This window comes from Poecilia reticulata, linkage group LG2 (genome assembly GCF_000633615.1).
Source record: "Poecilia reticulata strain Guanapo linkage group LG2, Guppy_female_1.0+MT, whole genome shotgun sequence".
Taxonomy (NCBI): Eukaryota; Metazoa; Chordata; class Actinopteri; order Cyprinodontiformes; family Poeciliidae; genus Poecilia; species Poecilia reticulata.
Genome location: NC_024332.1, coordinates 9,489,269 through 9,499,181, shown reverse-complemented (window position 1 = coordinate 9,499,181; position 9,913 = coordinate 9,489,269). Strand labels below are relative to the sequence as shown.

The 9,913-nt window shown below is 41.3% G+C and overlaps 1 pseudogene; it reads right to left on the bottom strand.

The window, feature by feature from the left end:
- Nucleotides 1-1,480: 1,480 nt before the first annotated feature.
- On the bottom strand, nucleotides 1,481-6,745 carry LOC108166960 (uncharacterized; annotated as a pseudogene).
- Between the last annotated feature and the right edge of the window lie 3,168 nt (nucleotides 6,746-9,913).

The window sequence follows — 9,913 nt, the reverse complement described above, 5'->3', positions numbered from 1 at the left end:
TCTGTAATTCTGTGACGTCAACAACTGTGACGTGTTGTGTTTTTGTCCCCACACGAGAGAACCCAGGATCAAAAGGAAGAATCAGAGACAGAGTTTTGCTAAATTTAATTGTAATATAAAAATTCTTCCTTAACAATATTTAGGAGAACAGCAGTGCTAGAATGATGTTGAAGAAAGGTAAAGAAGCTCTGGTGAGGTCTTCATTTAGTTTATTGAAATATGTATTAACTGTTTTTAATTTTTAAATAAGCTAATCTATTTTATTATGAGAGGAGTAGGTCAGGGAAGACATAGGAGAGCCAGGTGGAGTTTCAGAGTGTGAAGATATAAAAATTATATTAATTAATTATATTAATTATATTAAAAATTATATTAATTACAGGAAGTAATAAGAAAAGTGCTTGAGGAGAGGTTTAAAAATAAATTTGTGAAAATTTTTGCTACACAGTAAATGGAGTTGAGATGTATAATAATCTATCCATCTGAAAATTAAGTTGTTTAAATTCTCATTCTGTATGATAAAAACATACTTTTTTATATTTAGCTCACATTCTGACACTGTACATTACTGTAGTGTCTGTTGTAAATCCATGAATCCATGTGGGAACATCAGGCTGCAGAGAGTCAGAGGGAGGCAGAGACAGAAACGCATAACTGTAAATATTTTAGTTAAATGTTTGCGGCTTAAAATGACGGGAAAAAAAATTTAGGATTTTGCCTCAGTGTTTTTCATGGCTTTTCTTTGGTAAGTTACTGAATGCAGGGCTGGAAAGTGAGACTGAGTTAACAGTGAGGAGCTAAGGTGTCTGTTAGACGTGAAAAGTATAATTTTTATTTATTTTGTATTTCAAACTTTTACACTGATGTAGAGAGTTGTTCAAGAAGAACAAAACTTGTTCTTTAGATTTTATTTTTGTGTGTCAAACTGCTGTATTGAGTTTAAAACTGCTGAGTCTTATTATATGAGCTGTTTTCTATTTTGGTTTTAGAAAGGAGTAGAACCAATTCAATTGCAAGTCAATTTATATCAATGCATTTTGACCAATAATCAAATGTCTTGACCAATAAGATATATCAGAATCTGTTAGCCTGTTGTGAGTTGTGAGGCAAATGCTAAAGTGAGTGTTCATCCTGGAATGACTTTAATCTGATTATTGGATTTTAAATAGTAACATGTTACTATGTACAGAGTAACATAGTAACTTTACTGAAACAAGGGTCAGATTAGAGTAACGCAATGCTGACATGTTGATGGCATAATTGTTTGACATTTCTGCTCAAGCTATTTACTTATCTGTCAGGTTTCCAATATGCGAGCCAATGACAGACTCGTTTCTACGCCCTTCGGTGTAACAATATATTAATCTATATTAAATAATAATATAGATTTTATTTAATATGCATATTAAATAAAATCTATGTATTATATTTAATATAAATTTCACTAGCAAGGACCACACTACAGAATACAGATTTAAATATTTGAGGATAAGAGGAAGGGAGGGGAGGAGGGGTGAGGGAGAAGGGATGGAGGGATGAAGGGATGGAGGGGTCAATTAGATGAAGTCGGGCAGTGATGATGATGATGGTGATGGAGGGCCTGCAAAGTGAAGACTCGAGTAGGGCTTTGTCTTCAGGGATAAACACATCTTGAGTATATCCCGGCTCGCTTAGGATCCCCAAAAGAGTCGGAAATTAAATGAAGCTGAGGAGAGAGTGAGCTTGGAATAAATCTTTAACGTTGTTACGAATGTACAAATGGTAGGCTTGCGAGGATCGTGTGGTCTGGGACGCCCTGACTAGATGCGGACGAGGCTGCGCCGATGCTGAATGAATGGGCGGAGTAATGATCGGGTGAAATGCCTGATAACGATAAGACCCGGCGGAAATGACTGTTGAACCAGAAGCGAGAAGCTTGTTTTCCTGGTTTGGGAATGAAGAGAGGATCATGAGGAGAAGCGTTAGCGGCGAATCGGGACTGGACATAATTGAAAATGGGCTCGTACGGGTTGAGGGAGGAATCGAGGCGGAAAAGATAGATGGGACAAGAGACGGCGAGCTGATCGGTCTTACTTTTCCGCAGAGTAAAAATCATGATGTCGTGGCTGAGAATGGAAATATCTGAAAGGCAAGGATGAATGATAGGATTATGGATGGAGGAAGTTGGAGCGAATTCAGAACAGCGGAGGAAGCCGAAAAAAGCTAGTAGGAACATGGACTCCAGGGTCCTGTCTACGAAATTAGAGGAGTAACCGGAACGCAGAGTGGAAATGCATTTGCGTAGGAGGTCAGTCGTGAGGGGGAGACACGGAATGACGCTGTTTGGTTCTTGCAGCCTTTGATGAGCGTGTTCACGTGGCAGTGAGAGATGGAGGGGCAGTTGACTCCTGCAGAAAGCTTAAAGAAGAAATTGATGCCTGCTAGATAGGACTGGATAGTGGAGGTACGGATCTTAAGGACTAATCGGGAGTACGTAATGAAGAGGCAGAGGGTGGAGGTAATGGAGTGCTCAGTTGAATATGGTTGAAGAAAACGGAGGGACCGGCGTGGAACGTGCTTCTGCATCTGGGGCCGAGAGTCTGAATTTCTGGAAGGAAAAAACGAGAAAGAGCATCAGCGATGCGGTTTTTTGATCCGGGAATATGAGCGGCTTGAATGAGAAACTGATGTTGGGCGGAAAGTAAGTCTGTGCATGAACTGCATGATTTCGGGGGAGCGAGAGCGGCCTTTATTGATGATTTCTACTACTGCTGTGCTGTCTGAATGAATGAGGATGGATTTTTATTTATTTATTTTTATTTTTTAGACCATTCGTGACCCCAAAGGATCGCAGCGATGACGATGGGGTAAAGTTCGAAGAGAGCGGAAGAAGGAGAGCCCGAGGCGTTCTGAAGAGACTTAAACTCGAGCGGCCGTGTGTCGGCGAACCATTTTCCTTTGTAATAACCGCCGAAACCGATTGAGGGAGCTGCGTCGGTAAAGAGTTGGATGTCTTCAGGGTAGGTGAGGAAATCGTTGTAGAAAAAAGAAATTCCATTCCAGGATGAAAGAAAGTAGTGCCACAGACGCATTTCTAATTTGCAGGAGTGATCGATGGCGAGAGAACCGTGAAGGGAGGGAATGCTGGCCGCTTTAGACAGGAGGTGAGAGATGAAGGATTTTCCCTGCGGAATGATGCGAATAGCGTAGTTTAGATGGCCGAGGAAAGAGAGCAGCTGTTGTTTAGAACATTTGTCGGCGAGTAAGAAATTAGACAGAATTAAGGTGATTCGGTTGATCTTTTCGGGTGATGGGGAAGGTTGGAAAGATAGAGTCCAGAGTGATGCCTAGGAACTCTAAAGAGGTGCGCGGACCGACAGTTTTCTCCTCTGAGAGGGGAATTCCCAGCTGGGAAAAGGCTTGAGTTAGGGCGTTAAGACCGGAACGAGGAGGGGAAGATGGAGGAGTGACGACCAGGAAGTCGTCCAGAAGATGTATGGCGTAGGGGAGTTTATAGGTATTGATAAGGAGCCAGCAGAGGGCTTCGGACAGGGAATCGAAAATTTTGGGGCTGCTACAGCACCTGAAAGTGAGGCGGACGGTGAAGTAAAAGGCGTCTTTCCAAACTACGCCAAAAAAGCGCCAGAAGTCGGGGTGAATAGGTAGAACTTTGAAAGCTCTGGTGATGTCGGCTTTGGAGAGCCAGGCACCGCGACCTGCTAAACGAATGAGTTTAATGGCGTGATCTATGGTTTGCGTATTGCATGGAGAAGTCGGGAAACTGAATGATGCTATTGATACTGGGAACATGAGGGGCTGGAAGATCTATGATTAGCCTTTTATTTTATTTATTTATTTTTTTTTACCTGAATATTTGTGAGTGGCGATGCCAATGGGGCTGACGCGGAAAATAGGGAAAGGTGACCTAGAAAAGGGGCCTATAACAAACCCTTTTTGAACTTCTTTGGTGAGGAGAGAGTCGACTGTGTCGGGATCTGAGAGAGCGGATTGAAGATTGTGACATTAGTAGGTGGAATCTGGAATAATTTCTATGCCCGGGTGGAAACCGTGAGTGAAGCCGTTAATGAGAAAGTTAACAAAATCCCTGTCTTGGTGATGCTTGAGAGCGGTTTCGAGAGCTTTCACCTGTAGAAAAAGCGCGAGGAAGAGGGCGAGAGCGGAGAGGGATGATAGATGTGCAGGCTGTGGCTGGGTGAGATGGAGCAGCGCAAAGATTGCAGGAGAGAGAAGCGCAGGCGGCGAAAATGCGACAGTATAATTCGGAATCAAGAGAACCCCAGTAAGTGCCTAGGTTGAACTGTTGCAAGCGACCTGCTGCTTGGTTGGCGAAGAGAATGTGATATTGATAAAAACCCGGTGCCCCCGAACCGTAGGGCCATGTCAAGAACTAAGGAGAGATAGTTGTCGAATTCGGCTCTGCGGTCTGGAAAGATTGCGCAAATGGTGTCTCATTCAGGACTTGCTGGCGAAGAGATGGAGAAATGGGTGAGGGCCGTGGTACGTTATTGGATGACTGAGCTGGAGGAACTGCTGCAGCGAGATTAAAATTATGATTAACGTTAGGGAGAGTGTTTGAAGGGGAGAGAGGCAGGGGTAAGGTATTTGAGAGAGAGGGAATGGAAGGAAAAAGGTTAGAGGGGAATGAGGAGGAAAATCCTGCTGCGCTATACTGAGCTGGGTTTACCGCGGCTTGAGAAGAACCAGAGGTCGTGGCGTTTATGGAGGTGGGGACAGCTGAGTAGGAGAAGGGGGAGAGGGGGTGGAGAGAAGAATGAGATGGCGGGATTTGAGGAGTCTGTGAAGACAGCGAAGCGATAGCCGAAGATAGCATCTGAGAGAGGTTGGCTAGGCAGGGTGCGTTTGGTGGAGGATGTAATACGACCTGGTTCCGGCGAGGGGGAGCTGTTGCCGGGTGCGAGGGCTTCGAAGGCGTGGGCCGGATGACGTCTGAGGTGACGAGGGAGGAAGAGGATGCTGGAGAAAAACCTGGAAGTCCGGGGTATTCGGATGATGGCGGGCCTTACGTTTGCTGCGGACCTGAGGAGGAGAGCAATTGAAAGAGCCTCAATTTGTTGTCGGAGCGACTGAAGGGGATTCCTTTTTCTTTTAATGAGCGGTGGAGGCGGGCGACGGTCCAGCCTTTGAGGAACTGGCGAGTTAGGACGCCTGGAGAAGGTCGCGGAGACGAAGCCGGGTTGGTATTCTGGAACTGCAGCGTTTGGGAATGGCGTCTGGGACCGGGAGAACGAAGTCAACGACTGGGCCCGCGGCTTGTCCCTCGGCCGCGGGGTGAATGTGACGTCGGTGGATGGACCGTGGTCGGACGAGGTACTGCTGACGGCGAGGAGTGGAGCTGGGTTTGAGGGTTGAAGATCACGGAGCGGAGGCGTTTGGAGCCGGAGGCTTGTTTTGTGGCCTGGGGAGGAAAGGTTGAGGCAGCTGGAGATGGATCAAAGAGGTAATCCGAGTCGGAGTGATCGGGCTGGAGAGAAAGAGCGTCTTCCGTTGTGAGTAGAACTTTTTTGTTGACAAGCAACGTAGTCGGTTGACAAACTATGTAACAGGCGTGAAACGGCTCTCGAGCGGGGTATATATGGGCTGTTCAGGAAATTGGAGGTGTGGTTTGAGGCGTGGTCCTGCTCCTGAACCTAAATTAACAAGTTAACTCCATATAAAATATAAATTTTAATGAAGACAGTTAAGATGTCTTCATTAAAATTTTAAATGTTAAACCACTCATGTTGCCTGAGCCAGTGAGTGAATTAAACTGAACTGAAATCGTATTGCAACGTATTTCATGACATTGACAGACATCATATTGTCATCTCAGCAAAACAATACATGATGTATTGTTTTGCTGAGGAAATTTTATTCCCTCTGTTTGAATTAAATGCTGAAGTCAATCTGCTGGTTTGTGATGTCGAACATTGCAAAAAATCCAACGGGGCTCTCCGCTAAGGATTTATTTATCTGAGTCAAAGGCAGATCTTAACTAAATCTCTACAGCAAAAACATGAAAATCCCCATGATGGCGCCCTAACACTGGCATCCAATAAATCTCACATAGTAGAGTGTGACATACTACTTTCATGCTTATATGCTTATATAAACCCTGAACAGAGCAACACTTAGTTCTTATGACGTGTTTCAGGCTAAAGACGGCGAGTAGCTGAGAAAATATGATGAAACAAGCACACAATTCAAAATACAACAAAAACAAACATATACTAAAAACTGATATCAGCTTATATGTCAAGAAAAGAAATATGTCTTTATTTGGAACACAAGCAACATGGCATGATCARTATGTTATTAGAGCTTCAGCAGCTGGTAATTTATCAGAAAAATCAATGCTCTGCATATTGATCCACATCACATTCACAACTAAAGCCATCTATATGCATCCAAGTTGCACATAATAAATGTGCAACTTGCGAGAAATCCTTAAAAAAATTTCCTTATTTGTTATGTGCGCACGCATTAAGGCGTAAAATATGCCAATATGTCCAACCATGTATGAATATCCGTGTGTGTGTGTGTTCGAGTGTCTCAGCWGCATCCTTCATTTTCCAATAGTTTTTTTTTTATGCGTCTCTAATGTAGCCCACATGCATCCAGAGATCAGCTGAGGTGGGGGAGGAAAGGCCACTTCCTGCAGCTGGAGGACAAACAAACAGAGCACAGGATGTACAAAGTGCATTTCAAAATGGGTGGAAGGAGGCCTCGTTCAACCCACCATGTCCATTCAATCCGACATTTAGGTTCCTGGTTTCCAGCATGCGGCCAACTCTGAGTACACCTGGCACATGAGGTGAAGCGCTTCACGTTCTGTCACAAAGGATTTCTTCTTCCGCGCTGTCAAACAGCTTCTACTGATTAGAGTTGACATGAGGCTAAATCGACTCGTGGGGGTTTATTTACAGTTGTTTATCTTCTGCTAATTCAGTTCTCAGAATAAACAGAGAAAGAGGACTGAGAAAGTTGTATTTATGCAACATTTTTTGTTTGTTTTTTTATACATATTTGTTATAATTGTCACAGTATATGAAACAGTATTATCTGTGAATCTTGTTCTCCCACGCCCCTTTGGTTCCATAATCCAAGCTCCATCATATAATATCAAGCACAGACCATGATCTTTGTATGTCTGTTTATCTGATAAGAAAAACAATAAAGTGTAATCAATGTTTGTGGTGGCATGTTTGTTTTAAAATTTTGATGGAATCAAAAGATACATGGATCGCTGGATGCATGGATGGATCCATGCTGGATCTATCCGTAGATAGATCCTTCATTTATAGATAGATAGATAGCTAGCTAGCTAGCGGGGGACAAGTCCCCCCCCCCCAATATTGGAGAGTCACATTCGTCCCCCCAATAATTTCACCGCAGTTACAAATTTTAAAATCTTCCACTCGCATTTTATTTTGAAGGCGCACAACAGCGCATTCAACAGAGCGCTCCCCCCTCCTCCCTCCTACGCCCTCTGAACGGCTCAGAGTAAAGGCAGCAGCAGATGGAGTCAGAGAAACTCCGTTTGAATGAGGAAAACGATCTGTCAGGAATTTTGCCATGAATAATGCTTGTTCATAACATCTTGTTGTCAGTTTACTTTCATATATAGTACTAAATCTTTTTGGTTAAGCGGTTTTAATTCTGGGAGAGTCACATGTCCAAAATGTTACTGCTAACTTTGTTTAAAAGTTAGCTAGTCTAGTCACAATGTAAGAATGAGACTGAAACAGCAGCAAAATTAGCCTTTTTATTATTTAAAGTGAGCAACACCTGATCATACTCGACCACTTAACATATATATTATATTATTTAGATATTTAGGAGAACAGCAGTGCTAGAATGATGTTGAAGAAAGGTGAAGAAGCTCTAGTGAGGTCTTCATTTAGTTTTTAATTTTTAAATAAGCTAAACTATTTTATTATGAGAGGAGCAGGTCAGGGAAGACATAGAGCCAGGTGGAGTTTCAGAGTGTGAAGATATAAAATTATATTAATTAATTATATTAAAAATTATATTAATTTTAGGAGGCAATAAGAAAAGTCCTTGAGGAGAGGTTTAAAAATAAATTAGTGAAAAATTTTGCTACACAGTAAATAGAGTTGAAATGTGTAATAATGTATCCATCTGAAAATTAAGTTGTTTAAATTCTCATTCTGTTTGATAAAAACATACTTTTTTATGTTTAGCTCACATTCTGACACTGTATATTACTGTAGTGTCTGTTGTAAATCCATGAATCCATGTGGGAACATCAGGCTGCAGAGAGTCAGAGGGAGGCAGAGACAGAAACACATACAGTGAGGAGCTAAGGTGTCTGTTAGACGTGAAAAGTATAATTTTTATTTATTTTATAGATCAAACTGTTGCACTGACGTAGAGAGATGTTCAAGAAGAACAAAACTTGTTCTTTAGATTGTAAATTTGTTGGTCAAACTGCTGTATTGAGTTTAAAACTGCCGAGTCTTATTATATGAGCTGTTTTCTATTTTGGTTTTAGAAAGAAGTAGAACCAATTCAATTGCAAGTCAATTTATATCAATGCATTTTAACCAATAATCAAAAGTCTTTTGACCAATAAAATACATCAGAATCTGATAACCCTTTGTGAGTTGTGAGGCAAATGCTAAAGTGAGTGTTCATCCTGGAATGACTTTAATCTCATTATTAGATTTTAAATAGCAACATGTTAGAATACTTGTTACTGAAACAATGGTCAGATTAGAGTAACGCATTGCACCTGACTCATTTAGGCTTTCCCAAATGACAGTTAAAGGCAGATATTAAGTCAGGTAACATCTAGTTGGAATATTTTGGTTCACTAAAATATTTCATTTATTCCTGAGCAAATCTGTTTAACTGATTAAAGTTAAGCCTAAAAACAAAATAGTTTTATTAAACTGTATTGTCTTACCTGAGATTTGGAGAGTATTTGAAAAGGGATTGTTTGCTTACATTCCTTGTGTAAATGTGTTATACGTGTTTGAACATTTTAGAATCAGATTAACAGATTTTTAAAATATGTAACAGCCTTTATTACAAAAGGTGAAGAGTAATAGAGAAATCAGGAGAGAAAAAAAATACTCCGAGCCTGTTTTTTTTCCTTCGCGGTGTGTGATACACGTTGTCATGGTTACTAAGCAACATAACGCCACGGTAGAGGCTAAGCAGCTAGCTGAAAGCTACAACTAAAAAAAAAAAAAAATCTACAGCCTCTATTCCGGTCGTCAAGGACCCAAAGATGCAAAACCTGACTTCGGACACAGCTGTTCTTTGTTCGACTCCCCCTAGTGGTCTGGATCACTTCTGTTTTCAGCATTTTTTGTTTGCATCTCTTTTTTGTTGCATGTGTTTTTCTCGTCTTTGCTGGGTGTTGGCCACCGTAAAATACAGTGGGGAAAGTAAATATACCTTCAAATACTGGCGTTCCAGTATTTTTACTGTGAATTTAGTTTTACTACTGCATTAACTTTATGAGTAAGCTACTGCCAAGGAAACTGTAATGCTACTTTTTAAAGTACAGTCTTTGTTTTACCATAGAACATTAATACCTAACCCAGATTATGCATAATCAGAACTTGACATAACACAGAAGAGGATGTAGTTTACTGTAAATGCACAGTAGCTGTACCGTAATTAATCCTGACCGTAATTATATATATCACATCCCTTACCCTGTGTTATGTGAAGTTCTGATTATGCAGATTATGCATTTTAGAACTGCCCCAATTGTAGCACTTCTAAGAAGCTTACACTGGGTTAGGTATTAATGTTCTATGGTAAAACTAAGACTGTACTTTAAAAAGTAGCATTACAGTTTTCTTGGCAGTAACCTTCAGAACAGAATTTTTATTTAAAGGCACCACTGTGCCTCCAACCACATATATTTCCAGTATATTCA